The sequence below is a fragment of the Castor canadensis genome, chromosome 2, assembly GCF_047511655.1.
Source record: "Castor canadensis chromosome 2, mCasCan1.hap1v2, whole genome shotgun sequence".
Taxonomy (NCBI): domain Eukaryota; kingdom Metazoa; phylum Chordata; class Mammalia; order Rodentia; family Castoridae; genus Castor; species Castor canadensis.
Window position 1 is genome coordinate 140,453,020 of NC_133387.1, and position 18,122 is coordinate 140,471,141.

General features: G+C 39.9%; 1 long non-coding RNA gene across 3 annotated transcripts in view; it reads left to right on the forward strand.

The window, feature by feature from the left end:
* Positions 1-18,122, forward strand: part of LOC141420808 (uncharacterized) — a 77,477-nt gene that overhangs the window by 15,422 nt on the left and 43,933 nt on the right. For 2 of the 3 annotated variants that reach the window (XR_012445461.1, XR_012445460.1), the window contains exon 2: positions 13,587-13,669. This is a non-coding gene — a long non-coding RNA (uncharacterized lncRNA). Of the gene's footprint in view, positions 1-4,133; positions 4,253-13,586; positions 13,670-18,122 lie in introns of those variants that run through there. The other variant, XR_012445462.1, reaches the window with a different exon arrangement.

Here is an 18,122-nt window from a genome sequence, read left to right on the forward strand (position 1 = left end):
CTTAGATGCAGAGGGTTGAATGAATACATTCTTCAGTTATTGACACACTATCACTATTGGTTCTATGAAGACCCACCCCATCCTAGTTAGATATTTATCCACTCATCCATCCATTCTATTTCACTACCATACTCCACTCCCATAAACAATTCAGCATATTTCATGTGTTTCTTTTTATTTGAATGCTATGTAAACTGTGTGTCATTTTATATGCTTGTATTTCTAGTGTTTACATAAAGTATTATATTATACATCTTTTGTCACTAAGTACTATATTATAAAGATCTATTCATATTTTTATGGGGCATGTCTAATTCATTGTTTCCAGTCTATTCACTTTCTCATTAATGGCCACCCAAGTTGCTTCCAACTCCTCAGAACCACAAACATTGCTTCACTGGTTACCCTCTTAGGTGCTCCCTGAGAGATCAGTCTAATCATGTAAACTGGTATCTCACTGTGTTCTTGAAATATTGTTTAAAAGTTCATTCTTTGCCTCTAAACTGGGTGCCAGTGACTCATGCCTGTAATCCTAGCTACTAGGTAGGCAGAAATCAGGAGGATCATGGTTTGAGGCCATCCTGGGCAAAATAAAAGTGAAACCCTATCTGGAAAGTACCCAACACACACACACACACACACACACACACACACACACACACACACGCAAAGGGGGCTGGTGGAATGGCTCAAGAGGCAGAACACCTGCCTAGTAAGTGTGAAGCCCTGAGTTCAAACCCCAGTACCATAAAATAAAATAAAAACTTTAAAAAAAACCTCTTTTTTGCCTCTAAGTAACATATACACTGATATAGATACATATATATATATATTTTTTTGAGATGGGGTCTCTCTATTAAATAGCAGTTAGCATGAGAGATGGGGATATGCAAAGAAAACCTAAAATGGAGGATTTTTCAAGTTCTCTGGGAGAAAAAAACATGTAACAGCCTCTGTTAAGATCAAAATAGCCCACCAAGTCATAGGCTGTCATACAAAATAATTTTGAGTTACCTACTCATGCTAGGAAGGGTTGACATCAATCAGTTCCTGAAATAATAGATCTTTATTTAATAAAACAAGACCAAGACCTGTAAACCAGACCCTAAGGCTCAGGTGGTTATCCAATAATAGTACATTTAGTAAATCTGTAGACCTACCCTAGTCTTACAATCCAGTTTTGTGGGCTGGTCCTAGGAAGGGATTTAGGGCTCCATGCCTCTTCCACTTCAATAAAAACTTGTACCAGGGTAAAAATAATTGTCCTCGTTCTCCACCTCCCTTTCTGAGATGACCCGCTTTCAGTCTATTCAAAGTGTATTCTTTTCCTAATAAACTTTGTTATCACTTTCACTACATTTTCACATCTTGCCTGAATTCTTCTGTCACTGGATGCAAGGACCAAGGTAGATAGTTGTGCTTTCTGGTAGCATTGTTATGTTGCCTGGCTGGCCTTGAACTCCTGAGCTCAACTGATCCTCCTGCCTCAGCCTGCAAGTGCTGAGACTAGATGCATGGGCCACTGCGCCTGGCCAGTCTGTATTTTTACCTGCTAACTTCATAGCTTTATCACTCACATTTAGTTCTGAAATGATTAGGTTGCGTATGTGATGTTGGATATAGATTATGCTTTATTTTGTTCCATATGTTCATGTTTTCCCATCATCTCCTAAACAATTCTGCTCGTTTCACAGTGACTTCTGGTTCTACTTTTATAGCATATTAAATTGCAATTTGGACATGGGTCTGTCTCTCAGTTTGCCTCTCTGTCCAGGTATTTCTTGTCAGTGGGAACTATGTACTGTCAGGGAAACAAAAGCTTGTGTAGCCTAACCGGAGAGCCCCGCCTCACTTTCTGGTGTCTAATTACCTGACAAATCAAATGAAGAATCACAAATGTTCTTGGCAAACATGATCAAGCTAAATCTTTTAAGGGGATATTCTTATGGGTGTATCTAAGCCAGATGAATAATTTCTGCCTTATATAAGGATAGTTCTTTGGCTGTTCGCCTTTGGGCTCCAAACAGATCCATTCCTTTTTTTTTTTTAATTTTTGTTTTTTTGAGACAGGATTTCACTGTGTAGCCCAGGCTGAACTTGCTATGTAGCACAGAGGGGTCTTAAACTCTTGATCCTCCTACCTCAACCTTCCGAGTGCTAGGATTATAGGCAAGAACCACCATGGTTGACTCCTTCCTTATTCTTTTTAAGTATTGGGGGATTTAAACTCAGGGCCTCTGTGCTTGCTAGATAGGTGCTCTATCACTTAAGCCACATCCTCAGCTCTTTTTTTGCTTTTGTTAATTTTTGAGTAGGATTGCTGGACCAGCCTCAGACCATGATCCTCCTACCTCTGCCTCCTACCTAGCTGGGATTTCAGGTGCAGACCACCATACCCAGCTTATTTTGCTGAGATGGGGTCTTGTTAACTCTGCCACCCCTCCCCCATTGGCATCTAACCACAATCCTCATGATTTCGATCTCCCGAGTAGCTGGGATTACAGTCATGTACCATACCATGCCCAGCTCATGTTCCCCTCCTTTTAAAAATAGTTCAATCATTCTTCATGCTGGCAGAGTGAGTTGAATATGTTTAGAACAATCCCATTCTAAACTTGCCTTCTGACATAATTCCAAGCTACCTCAGCTATGAGTAACTTAGCAGATGGGAGATAATATAGCTTCGGATGTAGATAGATTTGAATTCTTCCTCAGCTCTGGCAGACACTGGGTAATGCCTACCCATCAGCTTTCTTATCTTCCACTTCTCCCATCTCATTTATAACATCCCCATGTCTTTCTTGTTAGGTTTCCCTCAGCTGGGAATTTGCCCAGTCTTGGGGAATGAATCATGTTTGTAGCCACATGTGTATGTGATGCTTGGAGCACAGTGGCCATCTTGTGACCATGAGGAAATAGCCTAAGATCACAAAGTAAGCTTGCTTCTGATGGCACATGGGAAAGATGAAAAGAGTCTGTGTCCTGAAGGAAATTGAAGAGCTGCTGGATCAATCCTGGAACCACTTACTTCCAAACCTCTCATTAGGTGGGCAATAAGTATTCTTGTGGCTTGCACAGTTGCTACTCAAAGTATGGTCTGCTGACAAGTTCAGGCATCCTTTAGTCCCTTATAATGCATGACCTCATCCCTAGTGAGTTAGAATCTGTGTTTCTGAGTGCCCCAAGTGAGTCTTAAACTCATTAACTTTGTAGAAGCTCCAGGATAAGCCACTCCTCAGAAGTTTTTTTTTCTTGAAGTTGAATCCATCCTAATTGACACTGTGCTGTGACATTGGCCAAGTTACCTAAAGGCACATAAGCTTCAGCTGCCTTATCTGTAAAACAGGGGTGATAATAATACTATGTACCTTGCCAAAACACTACAGTGATTAAATAAGTACGTAAAACACAGGGCACGATGCCTGACACATATTAAACAGTCATCGTTAGCTGTCTTTACTGGGCCCTGTGGGCATCCTTAGTGAAGATGGTTGTTTGAGTACAAGTGCAATGCTCTGCCACTTCCGGGATGGCATCTGGGTGTTCCAGGACATCTGAAAGGTGAAGCTTTATGGTCATTGCTGCTGCCAGAAGCATGGGATAGATTCCTCACAGCAGCTGCTTTCCTGAGAACTGACAATTGTACTTACAACCAGCAGGTTTAATTTTACCTCCCAACTTCCTTAAACTCAATAATAGAAGTCACTGTTTAGAAATCACTCCATCTATTTAGCAGGACAGTAAAGATACAGGCCAGCCAATGAAAGCAAAATATATTAGGAAGGACTGGAGGACAAAAGTAAGATCCAAGAAGGAAGGTAGTTTAAAGCTTGTTTACAGGGTAACTTTACAATAGGGCAACTGGCTAGGACCTTTGAAAACCTGCATATTGAGTCATCAAAACTTTAAGCTAAGGTACGGGGAAGGTTTAATTTAACATAATAAAGTAATGTGTATGCACTAAGTGCACTGCTGTATGCCCATATCTCATAAAAATATAAGGTCCCAACACCATTAACTTATTTGTGATGCTCTACAATTAAAATACACTTATCATAATAAAAAGCAGTCATTATAGTACTAAATGCCAATGGGGAAACAAAATAACTCCAGTGACCTCTCAACTGTGCCATCTCAGAACTGCTCTGTGAGGCACCCCACTGACATTAGACTAGAGAGGAAGGTCAGAGGATACATGGTTGCACACCCACCCAGACCAGGTGGTGGAAGACAGCCATGGGCCCAACTGAAGGTAAGGGCTCTGGCAGCTCAGCAGGGCAAAGGGGCCTCAGTGAACTTCAAGGAAAGTGGGCATAGTTAAAACAAATGGTTTGCCTGCCAACTAGAGCACAGGGTTCAGCGAGGTTCCCCAGCATGGGTGTGAGATGCAGAGCATAAAGACTCAGGACTCCATAGAGACAGAAAACTGGCCTTAGGATGCTTACCAGGGTTAATTAATGTGGAATGGGCATCTGTGGTAGGAGTTTTAGCTCTAAACAGGACCCAGCAAAACAAAGCAAGGTCTTATTCCTAGCAACTCTTGGTATAATTAAGCTAAACACTCCAAAATCAGGAGTATGCTGTGCAAGCAGAAACAGAACTAAGGCTCAGGAGGCAGTGCCTATTACCGGGACAGGCCACTTCCTGGGCATAAAAGACTGTAAGTTTTTAGTCCTCACATGGATAGCACAAACCAAGTCCCAGGCTACATCTGTGTCAGGGAGGAAGTGTGGACAACACAGTAGTCTAGCGGTCAGCACTCAAAGGAGCTGCTTTTTCCAAGCCCTCAAAAATTGGTGGGGTGACTGGGATATCCAAAGCTGCCTAAGTGCTTTTTATTCCAGTCCTGGATGGGCTGAGGGAACTAGGGCGAATATAGTGTTCTGGATATAATCAACAATCCAAAATTTCAGTGATTAAGTTCCTTCCTTTCTTCCTTCCTACCTTCCTTTCTTCCTTCCTTCCTTCCTTCCTTCCTTCCTTCCTTCCTTCCTTCCTTCCTTCCTTCCAGAAGAGAACACAAATGTAAATGAAACAGATAGACATTCCGCTATGAGAGAAGAAAACAGAGATAGTAGCAGAAGGAATGAAATGGTGTTTGTAGGCACTAGGTTAATTGGGTTTACCTTTTTAAAAGTTAATTTACTTATAAGGAAAGATAAGCTATAATCATGCATTTGCTTATTAATTCAATCAGCAAAAGGCCTATATAGATGTAGTCTATATATACTGTACTGAGTATATAATGAATGTTATTTAATGAATTGTGATACTGTGATTTTTAAGAAGATATATGCACATGTTTGATATCATCCCTGTTTATTGGCATGTAGCCCTTAAAACCCTGGGAATCTCCTGAGCTATGGATGTCCTCAGTGTGCTCATGATATGGTTGGTGGCTGGGGACCAATATATAGTATCAGTAGAGACCAAGGCAATCCTAAAAGGTTAGGAGTTTCAGCCCTATCTCCCAACCTCTAGGGAAGGGAGTGGGACTGAAAGTTGAGTTAATCACCAGTAGCCAAGGATTCTATAATGCCTATGTAATGAACCTTCCATAAATAACCCCAAAGCACTTATTCAGAGAGCTTCTGGGTAGCTGAACGCGTGGAAGTTCCCAGAGAGTGGAGCTCCCCGAGGGGCCTGGGAACTCTGTGCCCATTCCCACATACCTTGCCCTTCCACACCTCTTCCATCTGGCTGGTCACCTGTATCCTTTGTGATAAATGGGTAAATGCAAGTAAAGTTTTTTCTTGAGTTCTGTGCAAACCATTCTAGTAAATCAATGGAACCTGGGCATCTGGGAATCTCTGACTCACAGCTGTCAGTCAGAACTTGTAACTGACATCTGAAATGGGGGCAGCCTGGTGGGACTGAGCCCTCAAACTGTGGGATCTAATGCTCTCTCCTGGTAGATAGTGTCAGAACCAAATTAAATTAGAGGACAACCACCCAGTATCTGCTCCAGAATTGCTTGGTAGGTGTTGGAGGGAAAAATCTACACATATTATCAGATGTGTTGTGTTGAATGGTTTGTGAGTATAGTAAAAACAATTTTTGTTGGCCTATCTCTAATACAAATGTTTGTAGAGCACTTACTATTGACAAATAGTGTTCTAGGTGCTCAGATTTTGCAAATGAAATATGACAATGCCACTGGCTTCTAGTTATTTATAGATTGATGGGGGATATAGATACAAATATGGTGTAAGACACTGAAGTATACTCTAGAGGTGCTATAGGAAATCAGAGAAAAGCACATCTCAGTTTAGTTGGGGTTGTGGTGACCTGGGAATAACAATACAGTTGGCATTCTTGAGCTTTTTTCCTATGCACCCAAGCCATTTACACACATTATGCTATTTAATCTGACAAACACCCATCACTTCATAGATGAGGAAACTAGAGCAGAGAAAGGATTAAAATTTTTCCCAAATTTTAGCTCATAAGTGATGGGTGTTTGAACCATGTTTGAACTGTGACATTTAGGCAACGTCTGTGAATTAGAACAGACTAAATTAAGGTATAGTAACAAACAATTGAAACCCCAATGGCTTAACACAACAAAAACAAAAATAGTGTTCACCTGTGAATCCAGACTGGCATGCAGTACCAGTGAAATTTTCCTCCACACTCACTCAGGGGTCACGAGGCCACTCAGATTAGAGTGACAAAAGAAGAAACTCTATAGAATGTGTTTTTTTCTGCCTAAACTTGGAAGTGACACACATCAATTCCCATTACAGCCCATGAACCGGAACTAGTCACATGGCCCCAACCAACCAAAACAGGCCGGGCAGCATATGAAGAAGTAGGAGTGCTATGTGAGTGTTACTGCCTGCTCCACCTTGCACTTATTTTAATCTTTCAAATAAGATAGTCTGCACCACAGAGAAAATCCTGATTCTGACCTAGACCTTGGTGACTGCTCTGAGTTTTACTTGTCTCAGGTACATTCTCATTGGCAGATTTCTGGAGGTTTTGAATCCCTCTGAGCTGGTAGAAAGGACCAGACTTTCAGACCCAAGCTCCCTTAAATCCTGAACGGGACAGAAAACACAGATCCAACTGAACTGGGCTAAATCCCTTTTAGACCACATAAAAGTGTGTTAAATTATAACTTCAGGATGTTTTATGTAATTTCATTTAAAGTCTTTCTCATACTATGATAATTTAATTTTAAAATGAAAATAAAATGATTTTTTATTTCATGTGTCTATAAATCTCTCAATAGGCAAATTTTTTAATAGCAAACAAATGGTAAAATCAAGTAATAACAGCATTAAAGTGTCTATTGCAGTAAAGTCATATATTTTGATAAACCATACCATATTTCGAAGCTGTGTGTATAAGGTGTAGTGTTAGAAAAGTGTGAGGAGATTAAGAAGAAACTGAGAGGTTGATAAATGGATTATTTGCCATTAAACTCTCCTCTTACTAGTTTTGTGATTAATTTGTTGGCTTTTTCATTCCAAACTTGTATCTTAGCTTGATTTTTATCTTTTTGTTGTTGTTGTTTGAGACAGGGCCTCACTGTGTAGCCTAGGCTGGCCTTGAATTTTTCAGTCCTCCTGCCTCTATCTCCCAAGTGTTGGGATTACAGGCATACACCACTATGCCCAGTGGATTTAATCTTATTTTAACAGTAACACAGCAACAAAACAGTTCCTGTCTACGCACTACTGGTCAGTCACTGTGCTTAGAATTTGAAAATCTCAATTAATCCCACTAAAAATCCCCTCAGATTTATATTTTCATTTATATTTCCATTTTACAGATGAGAAAAATGAAATGTTGAACCTGGCCCAGACATCAAGTTGGGATTTAAGGCCAGGATGACTGATTTCAGAACTCACAGCTTTTTCTAGGTTTACTTTTTCAGTAGACAAGGGGAGGGCAAGCAGCAAGACAACTGACAAAGAGGGTAGATGAAAAAAATTTACTCCTGGGCTAATAGAGTGGCTGAAGCAAGCGTGAGGCCCTGAGTTCAAGCCTCAGGGCTGCCAAAAAAAAATTACTTCTATGGATTATATTTAAGTCTTCCCATGTTAGAAATATTCTTGCTGCATAGCCTTGGGGAATCCTTTTTTAAATCCCTGAACCACTGCAAGTACGGTAGTTTGGCTGGGCTTAATAACAGGCTGTGACATGAAATCAGCTGTGACAGGTCTTTCTGCCTCCTGTCATCAACTTTTCAAGTGCCAGGGAAGTGGCTGAACCTGCACTTCTAGTTTATAATGCCAACAACTGGAAAAAAAAAAAGCTACTGGGCACACAATATGCCATCACTACCAGAACAGTCTCAACTTCTTTTTAGTAACATGACTATCCCATTAGGCCAAATGTTTGCAATGGGAAGTTCAATTCAGTGGTGTTGAATAGGATTTTTTTTTTTTTTTTGCTTGAAAGATCTAGTTGTGTAATTCTGAATGACCCAACCATACAACGGATGAATTCATTGTGACTCTTAAGACTAAGCATCATCAAATGTAATCTTGAGTTAGAAATACTTATTTCCAGTAGGATGTTCAGAGACTTTTAGACTTTAATTGTTTTGTTTTACAGTGGAAACAGATTTATAAATTAGTTTCTTTTTTCTGGTTGTTTCTTAGTGAAACTTAACAATTCACAAAGGCAAAGCCAGGTACCAGTGGCTCCACCTGTAATCGTAGCTACTCAAGAGGCAGAATACAGGAGGATCATGGTTTGAAGCCAGCCTGGGAAAATAGTTCATGAGACACTATCTTGAAAAAAATTAATCACAAGAAAGGGCTGGTGGAGTGGCTCAATGTGTAGGCCCTGAGTTCAAACCCCAGAAACTGAAAAAAAAAAAATCCACAGAAACAGGATAGGATAGATTCAAGATACCAATGTCCTGAGTGTGTGGATTAACTCTAATCCAGATGCAGGTTATAGAGAAGGTTCAAGGCCAGATCTTGGTGCTCAACCTTGGCCATGGGAGGAATAAAAAGATAAGCACATGTTGCCCAGTGGCTGCTGGAATTTTCTGTCCAGAATGTAAAGGAGCTATAAGTGCCCCTTTCCTACCTCTTTTGACTGTTTCTGAGTTGTATCCTCTATGACAAACAGGTAAACGTAACTGTTTCCCTGAATTTTGTGAGCCATTCTAGCAAATGATTGAACCTGAAGAGGTTTTACAGCCTCCCACTTAGAGCTAATCTGTCAGAAGTACAGGTAACAACTTGGTGTTTCATGGGTATTTGGTGAGAAGGCAGTCTAGTCGGACTGAGCCTTTTACCTGTGGAGTATGCACTAGTTCCTGGTAGTTTGTAGCAGAATTGAGTTAAGTTATAGGACACCCCATTGGTGTGCATTGAGAATTGGAGAATTGCTTGGTGTGGAGAAAATTCCCACACAACTGGGTCAAGTGTTGAGAGTGGCATGAATATAGAGGAAAATGGTTTTCTGTATACATTTGTTTTTTTCCTCCTTCCATCTCCTCTCTTTCTCTTCCTACCCTAGCTCTGTCTTGCACAATAAGGGAAATTGCTGCATGTGTGTGTGTAGTCCAACTTGAATATCCAGGCTCTGGCCATACAACCCCTCATCCCTGCCAAAAAGTCACTTTTTAACTCTTCTTCAGGTGAGAGTGTGTATATGTGACTGAAATTGCAGGTTCTTTCCTAATCAATACCATTTGCAAAAAACTAGCAGGTTCCAGGAGTAGGCAGGAAATTGGTTTCAATGGCCAATGTAGAGTAGGGGAACTCAGCTCTAAAGGCAGCTTCTTTCTGAGCAGATCTGGGTCTGGATTTCTATTAACTAACTGGATTAGGAGGGGGTGTGGTATGCATGCTGTCACTAGAGCCAACTTTTCACAGAGAAGGAAGAGGGAGGAGATTTCCAGGAATCAAGGTGCCACCTCTTTTCTTCCCTAATTTGGGCATGGTTGGATCTGTCATGGCAGCAGTGGGTATGGTGTTTTTATTTTATCGCAATGAGATTATAGGGAGTTTGAGGTCATCTGGAGTGTCACCATGGCATCCTGAACAGATTGAGCTCGTCTGGAGGGCCCCTCTGCTATTGGGAGTATGTGATAACTGGATGGCCAGCCACTGGGAGCATGTGGTTATCAGCATCCAGGTCTTAGCTTTTGCAAGCAAGCGGCATAGCTAAAGGCTAACAGTAATTCAGGGTTTGCTCTGGGAATGACTGCCTTCAGGAAGACAGAACCTGGAAAGAGGCTGACTCAGGATCTGAGGCAGGCCAAGATAGGGAAAGTACAGGACTCTTAACACATACATGACTTAATATTGTATTTCAGATTGAACATTTTTCTCTCTTTCTCTGAGCCTTCTTTTCAATTGCAAACATGTGCAGATTTTTCATGCCCTAGCCAAGGAACCACCCAAACCCTTCCCCATTCCTCCATTATCGGTGATCAAGAATCACCCTGGTTTTTCTCTCCCATAGTTTAGCACAGGTTTTAAAAGCACCTGGGTACCAGAAGAGCCCTCTCATCTACCTCATACTTGGCCCAGCATGGCTATTTTGTAGCTTTTCTCTTAACCATTAATAAACTTTTATCATTATCCTCACTACATCCACATATCCTGCCTGGATTTTCTGTTATCGGTGACTACAACAGATTCAGCAGTTCAAGACCATTTGGGCTCCCATTGTGAGGAGCACAGTCTAGAAGGGTGAGTTGTGGGATCCCAGTAGAAATGTCTGTTGCAGTTACTTTTCCTCACAAAGATGGACATAGCCCAGGAGGGACAGAGCTAAGTGTGGAACCCAGGGCAGAAGCTTATTTACAGGTTATACTGTCCTTATGGGTGGATGATTCACTACTTCTGAGTAAAGGTTGAGTCAAAGATCCATACTAAATTTAGCCACCATGAAGTCTAGTGCCTTTTTACCCTCTTAGATGTAACATACTGTCAGGTCAGTTATCACCACCAGAGGCCCTGGACTCAGCTACTGTGTAGGGGGAAGGCACATTTTTTCCCCTGACTTTCTTGAAACCCATAAATGCAACTCTCTAAACACAGGGAGATACTCTTCAAATGACTTTCTCTTTTTAGTTTCAGTAAGGTGCTCATCCACAAAGCCAGATGTCGTTAAAAACAGAATTAGCTAAATATCATGGGTAAATAAATTAGAATTGGTTGTGAAATGTTTGGTTAGTTCTTATTGCTTGCTGTCCTCGTGTTCATTTCCTTATTCCTGTCATCCTGCTCAAGGCAGAACAAATATGTCTTCCTATAGTCAGGGAAGAAAGTCTCCACAGTCTGGCATCATTCATCATTTATATTACTCAGAGTGAGTTTCAACATATATCTACAGTGAATAACAAGGATTTATTATACTGTAAAATTTTAAAATCACGCTGGGCGCCGGTGGCTCACACCTGTAATCTTAACTACTCAGGAGGCAGCGATCGATTCAAAGCCAACCTGGGCAAATAGGTCGAGAGAACCTATCTCAAAAAAACCCACAAAAAAGGGCTGGTGGAGTGGTCCAAGGCATAGACCCTGAGTTCAAGCCCAGTACCACAAAAAAAAAAAAATTAAAATTAAATCATGACCCAAGATATTTTCCATTTTAATGCTAAGTCCAGATCTTAATTGTTTCACTAGGTGCTTAAAAAGAGTATGGACCCAGTGCTGGTGGCTCACATCTGTAATCCTAGCTACTTGGGAGGCAAAGATCAGGAGGATCTTGGTCTGAAGCCAGCCCAGGCAAATAGTTCATGAGACCCTATCTTGAAAAAAACCCATCACAAAAAAGGGCTGGCAGAGTGGCTCACCATGTAGGCCCTAAGTTCAAGCCCTAGTACCGCAAAGACAAACAAACAAATGCAGTTTCAGATGAAGCCCTGGCCTGATACTGAGGGGAGCCCTGGAACCCTGGAACATAAGTTGCACCTCACAACTTTACCTTTGGGGCAAAGGAGCTGGGCTTGATGTGCTCAGGCACCAGTCAGGCAATGGCTATAGTTCCCCGGAAGCAATTTTGGGTTTCTGGGAGCTTCTTTGGAAGCAGAACAAACAAAAGTTGGGAGATGGACTCCAGAACTGATGAAAAAAAAAAAAAGGATCTGAGGGGCTGTGAGGGGTGTACTGACATCAACAGCTAGGTCACAAACCATCTACTCTATAGTTTGTGACTCTTTTACCACAGGTCTGATTCTCCCCATCAGCAGACAGAGGCTCCATAAACAATCAGTAGCTGTGGAGGAAACTCTTAGGGTTTAAACTCTTCTGGTAGCCTAAGGAATTCAAGGATAGTCTAATTAGCAGGAATATGGTCATATCTCCTTATGTAGTCTAGAAAACATCTAGACAATTGATCAGTAAACATATGCCATGCCACCAGCACTGCGGAGAAAGGCAAACATTGATCAGACTCACACCATCTTTACCTTGAGAAGCTTATATTGTAGCTGACTAGATTAGATTCACACGCATGAAGAAACCAGACACTATAATTAAAGACAGTTCATTCCGAGAAGAAAAATAGACATCCTTTGGTTACACTTTTTCAGAGACTTACAGAATGATGGTGAATGAGGTCAGATCAAGCTTGTGCATGCAATTTTTCAACAAATCTAAGAGATATCTCTGTGCCAGAAGATAAGGATGTTAGGGCTGAGAGCTGGAGTTGTGGTAGGGGCAGATGACAGATAGTGTGATAAGTACAGTGACAGAAGAAACACTTTGGGACGTTATATGGGTGCAGGATTATTTTTCAGTAGAAAGTTCAAGCTGGGCGCCAGTGGCTTGCATCTATAATCCTAGCTACTCAGCAGGCAGAGATCAGGAGGACCATGGTTTGAAGTCAGCCCCGGACGGATAGTTGTTAGACCCTCTCCCAAAAATAGCCAACATAATAAAGGGCTGGTGGAGTGGTTCAAGTGGTAAAGTGCCTTCCTAGCAAGTTCAAACCCTACTGTTGACACACACAAAAAAAGTTGAATTTCTGTATTTAATAGGATCTAAGTGACATGAGTGGAAGATATGCCACCATTTTATTTCTCATTTTATAAAACATCTGTTCCAGTTTAGTAATGCAATACCATCAATTGTAAGACATTAAAAAAAAAGACATCAATAGTAGAATTCCTTTTTAAGTGATAAAATGAGATTTGCAATTTCCTTTGCTTTTATCAGACAGACAGAAACATGCTTACATCTCCCCCATCCATCTTACCTGGTGTTATTAGTCTCTGTACTTCCCAAGGAGAGAGAAAAAGTACAGGAAGGCTTTTGGTTTCTCTCTTCTGCTTCTTCTAGAACTAGTGCAGTCATATAATGAGCCTGTAACAGTATTTGAAATAGTAGCTAATATTTATCATATGCTCACTGTGGATCGGGTTTGTGACTAGTTCTTTCTTACCCATTACTTAATTTAATTCTTTTTAAGTCCATTGAGTAAAAGTTTTAGTATCTCCACTTTGTTGATGAGTAAACTGAGATTTAAGGAGGGTAAGCAATTTGCCTGAGGTCACACGGGTGCTGAGTATCTGAGCTGAGATTTGAATGCAAGTGCATCTATCTCCCAACTTTATGTTCTTAACCACTATGCTAGTAAGTGATTTTTGTTTTTGTTTTTTGAGACAGGGTCTTGCTATGATAGCGATCCATCTGCATCCGCCTCCAGAGTCCTGGGAGTCGCAGGCATGTGCCACCATGCCTGGCTGACAGTAAGTGATTTGATAAGACCTGATATCCTGCAAAGGAAAAAAATTAACACATTTCATTTCAGTCAGCATTTATCAGTGATATTTCTCCTTAGGAAACTTTCAGAAAGCAAAACGTTGTGCAGACTGCAGAGGAGATGGAGTTACCTATCTTAAACTATGACTGTATTTCTGATGTTACTATTGCGTAACTAGTCTTTATACAGGCTTTGCGAATTATACTGCTGGATAATGGATTTTAAATTGCATGTTTAAGTAGACTAAGAACTCTATAGTTAGTGGGTTATAGTTAAGAAGCCACAGAATAGATAAGGTGCACAATTACAGGGTATGTTTCTTCCAAACCTCTAATTTGTGTTAGGATGTTCAATTACCATCCTCTATGTGCAGGCATAAATTTTGACCCAATAGCAATGAAGTCTGGCCCAGAAGTTTGCAGACTCTGAATTATTTATCAGAAGGTACTACTTAACTCACATTTGACACAACTGTTTATGTTCACAGACAATTTGGGGTTATCTGAATTTAGAAGAGGTAGGCTAATCCTTGATTAACTTGAGGTAATGGGTAGAATTCTAAGATAGAAAATGTCAGTTTGCTAACATCTTAGTCTGATCACTTTATAAACTGGACCATCAAGTCTTAAGCTTTCTGGTCTTAGGACTCCTTTACACTCTTAAAAAATATTGAGGACCCCAAATAAATTTTGTTTATGGGTTATAACCATTACTATTTACATTTCAAAAATTAAGATGGGGAGAAAAAAATTCTATATGGTGCTGGAGATTGAACAAAGCAAATGTCTTACCATTGAGCTCATCCCCATTCCTCAAAAATAGAGAAATTTTTAAAATATTAAGTCATTAAAATAATAACTTCATTATATGTTAACATAAGTAACATTTTGTGAAAAAAAATTCCCCAAATCAACAAACAAACAAAAACAAAACATGAGAAGATTGGCTTCGCTTCCCACATTTGCAAGTCTCTTAAACATGTGGCTTAACAGAACCCAACTGAGTTCTCCTCTCTGCTTTTGCACAACTCCAATGTGCACTTGAGAGAATGAAGATTTAAAAAGAAAGAAATAAAAGGCGGGGGCTGGAAGCATGGCTCAAGGGGTAGGGTGCCTGCCTAGCAAGTGATAGGCAGTATGAAAGAGTTGAAATAATGTCAGATATAATACTTTCTAATAACCAATATTCTTTTTATGTATACTTCTTTTTTAAGGCATTAAGTGATAAGATCTAACAACAGATCTAATGGCTGTAATTTTGAAGAGATGATGAGCTTAAATAACGCATTAAGATGCCTGTAACATCAAGCAATATGAAACAGTTTTATTGGATGCTTCAATCACACATAATGCTAACAGTACTGGCTTGAAGCCTACATTTATAATGGAAAGAAATTAATTTTCACTTTTTATTAGCATCTATTAATTATACAAAGAGATTTCATTGTGATATTTCCATGCATGCATATTCACCCCCTAATACTCGTTCTTATTTCCCTTGCCCCTTGGAAGGAACTGTTAAATCTCACTGAAAGGTCAGTGAAAACAAATATATAACTTTTTTCATCCTAGTTCACTGATACTCGGAATCCTCTCCACAACCTCTTTGGGAATCCTAGAGTCAGGGTTAAGGACCCTGCCTACCTGTTTTGATAAGCAGGAAGAAAGAGGATTCTGCAGTGAACAAAAAAACCTGACCTATATTCTTTAAATTTTTTTTTCAGAAATTTTTGTTATGGTAAAATATCCATAGCATAAAATTTTACCATTTTAGCCATCTTTGAGTATATAGTTCAGTAGCACTAAGCACATTCACACTATTGTGCAGCTCTTACCACAATCCATCCCAGAACTTTCTTGTCTTCTCTAACTGAAACTTCTTACCCATTAAACAATAATTCCCCATTTCCCCCTTCCCGTGGCCCCTGGGAAACACCATTCTGCTTTCTGTCTGTGACTCTGACTCCTTAGACACCTCGGATGAGTAGAACATAGATCTGTCCTTTGCTTTCTGACTTTTTCACTGACCATAACACCCTCAAGACTCATCCATGTTGTTGCATGTGTCAGAATTTCACTGCTTTTTGGAGCTGAATAATATTTCATTGTATATATATATATAAAATATTTTATTTATTTTTTTTTGGTGAGACTGGGGTTTGAATTCAGGGGCAGTCCACCACCTGACTCACACTTCAGTCTACTTTGCTCTGGTTATTTTGGAGATAGGTTCTCTCAAACTATTTGCTTGGACTGGCTTTGAACCACGATCCTCCTGATTTCAGCCTCCTGAGTAGCTAGGATCACAGCTACTTGGTGCCCAGCTTCTATTTAATTTTTGAGGAACTACCATGGAGTTTTCTTGGACCACATTTTTAATATTCCTTATTTGTTGTTGCTAATATTTTAAAAATAATTATTTATAATATGGAAATTTTATTTTCCTTGTATTTTGTCCAATAACTAACAAATATTTAATGAGTACCTCATGGATTTAATACACAAAGAACTATGAATATTCTAGAAGATAGCATTCTCATAGCCTCAGGGAACTCTCAAATTAAAAAAAGAACATGCAAGTAAAATTTCATTGTTAAAAAATAAAGATAAGAGAAAAAAACTTTATTGGGCATTGAATATATAACAGGCATGGTTATAGGTACTGATGGGGTCCCTGCCCTTAGCAGTGAGCTGTAGTTTTTAGCAACAGCTCTGAAACGGTGATCTGCTGACCATGAATGACCAATGTACCTTCAAGTGGTCAGGAGTCTGCCAGAAATGTCAAGTTCACCAATATGCTAGTGTCTGTCCTTCATCCAGGTTGTAACAACGGGCAATTGGAGACAGACCCAGTTGCATGAACCCCTGGCATTTAAGAATTTGGGGAGAGACACCTACAAAATGTTGATTCCCTATGCCTGCCAACACCCACAACTTTAAGGGCCAAAAGAGACATTCCAAGAAGTTCTTTCTAGAAGTAACAGAAACTAGGAAAGGGAGAGAAAGTGTTTCAGAGAGAAGTGGGCAGTGTTCTAGGTGTGCTTGTCATTAAGTGGATCTGGGCTGTGACTTTATCCTCTAAGGTCCGGGCAAACGGGAAAAGGTGGACGTGACTGACTTCCCACCTATCCTTCAAAGAGCTCCAAAGCTAAGTAGCGAAGGGGTTCACAGCAAATTATTGTCTTTACCTAAAAGTGCTGGTGGGAGGAGAAGGTGTTAAAAGTATCCATGTCAATCTTCCTCTTTTCTTCCCCCAGTTTCCTTCTCTTCCTAGCTTTTCTTTTCAAATCATCATTTGATAAAATATATAACTGCATATTTGAGTGTGATGACTTTTCCCCCCAAACATTCTGTTGTCAAGGTAACCTGTTTAAAACAGCATTGGTAGGGGCTGAGGGTGTAGCTCATGGTAGAGCCCTTGCCTAGCATGTGTAAGGCCCTGGTTTCATCCCTGGCACCACAATAAAAAGAACAAAAGGAAGATACACATCATTTTTCTACAGAAGAACTTAAAAGTAAAAAATCAATGCCTACAGAATTTGTATGAATTACAGAAATTACTCAGATTTTATTAGTAAAAAAACCAATCAAATATAAAAAGTATGATTTCTATTTTAGCTTTTTTTTCTGAATAGGTGAGGAAGCAGATCCCAACCCTTAACAGATTCCGCATATGAAATGTTTTCAGTATGAGCAATGAAGCATTTCCTTATGTCTACGGTTTACATCCTCTAAAAAAGTTTAGTTTTGAATCTGAACACAAGGAGTCATGCCAAAACTCCCAAGTCTAAAAATACACACAAAGAAGTAATCTCTAAAAGTGATCCCTAATTTCTTACACAGATCATGAAGATGTCATTTAGATAGCAATAAATGGTACGAATCCTAGTGAAGAAAAAAAGAGAATAGTTTTATATTAGAATAATGGCAAAGAACACCACAGAAAAAGTTTTGAAATATTCTGTTGTATCAAGATTCCTGGCCAGGCCCCTTTGGCTCATGCCTGTAATCCTAGCTACTAAGGAGGCAGAGATCAGGAGGATTGTGGTTCAAAGCAGCTCAGGGGAAATAGTTTGTGAGACCCAATCTTGAAAATACCTAACACAAAAAAGAGCTTGCAGAGTGGCTCAAGGTGTAGGCCCTGAGTTCAAGCCCCGGTACTGCAAAATAATAAATAAATAAAAGTAAAACAAAAACAAAACCAAAAACATTCCTGACTGACATTGTAGAAGGTGGATTCTATGAGCACTTTGTAGGTTATTGACAGAAACTGTGTTTTACTTTTTTCTGTCTCCATTGACACAGAAGCTCTAAGTGTCTAGTGTGGTTTATACTGGCTACTCAAGTCCAGATTATAACTGATGACTATTTACAAGTTAGAAGATCTACCAGCATGACAGGAGACACCATTGCCAAAGAAAACTGTGAAAAAGAAATTTA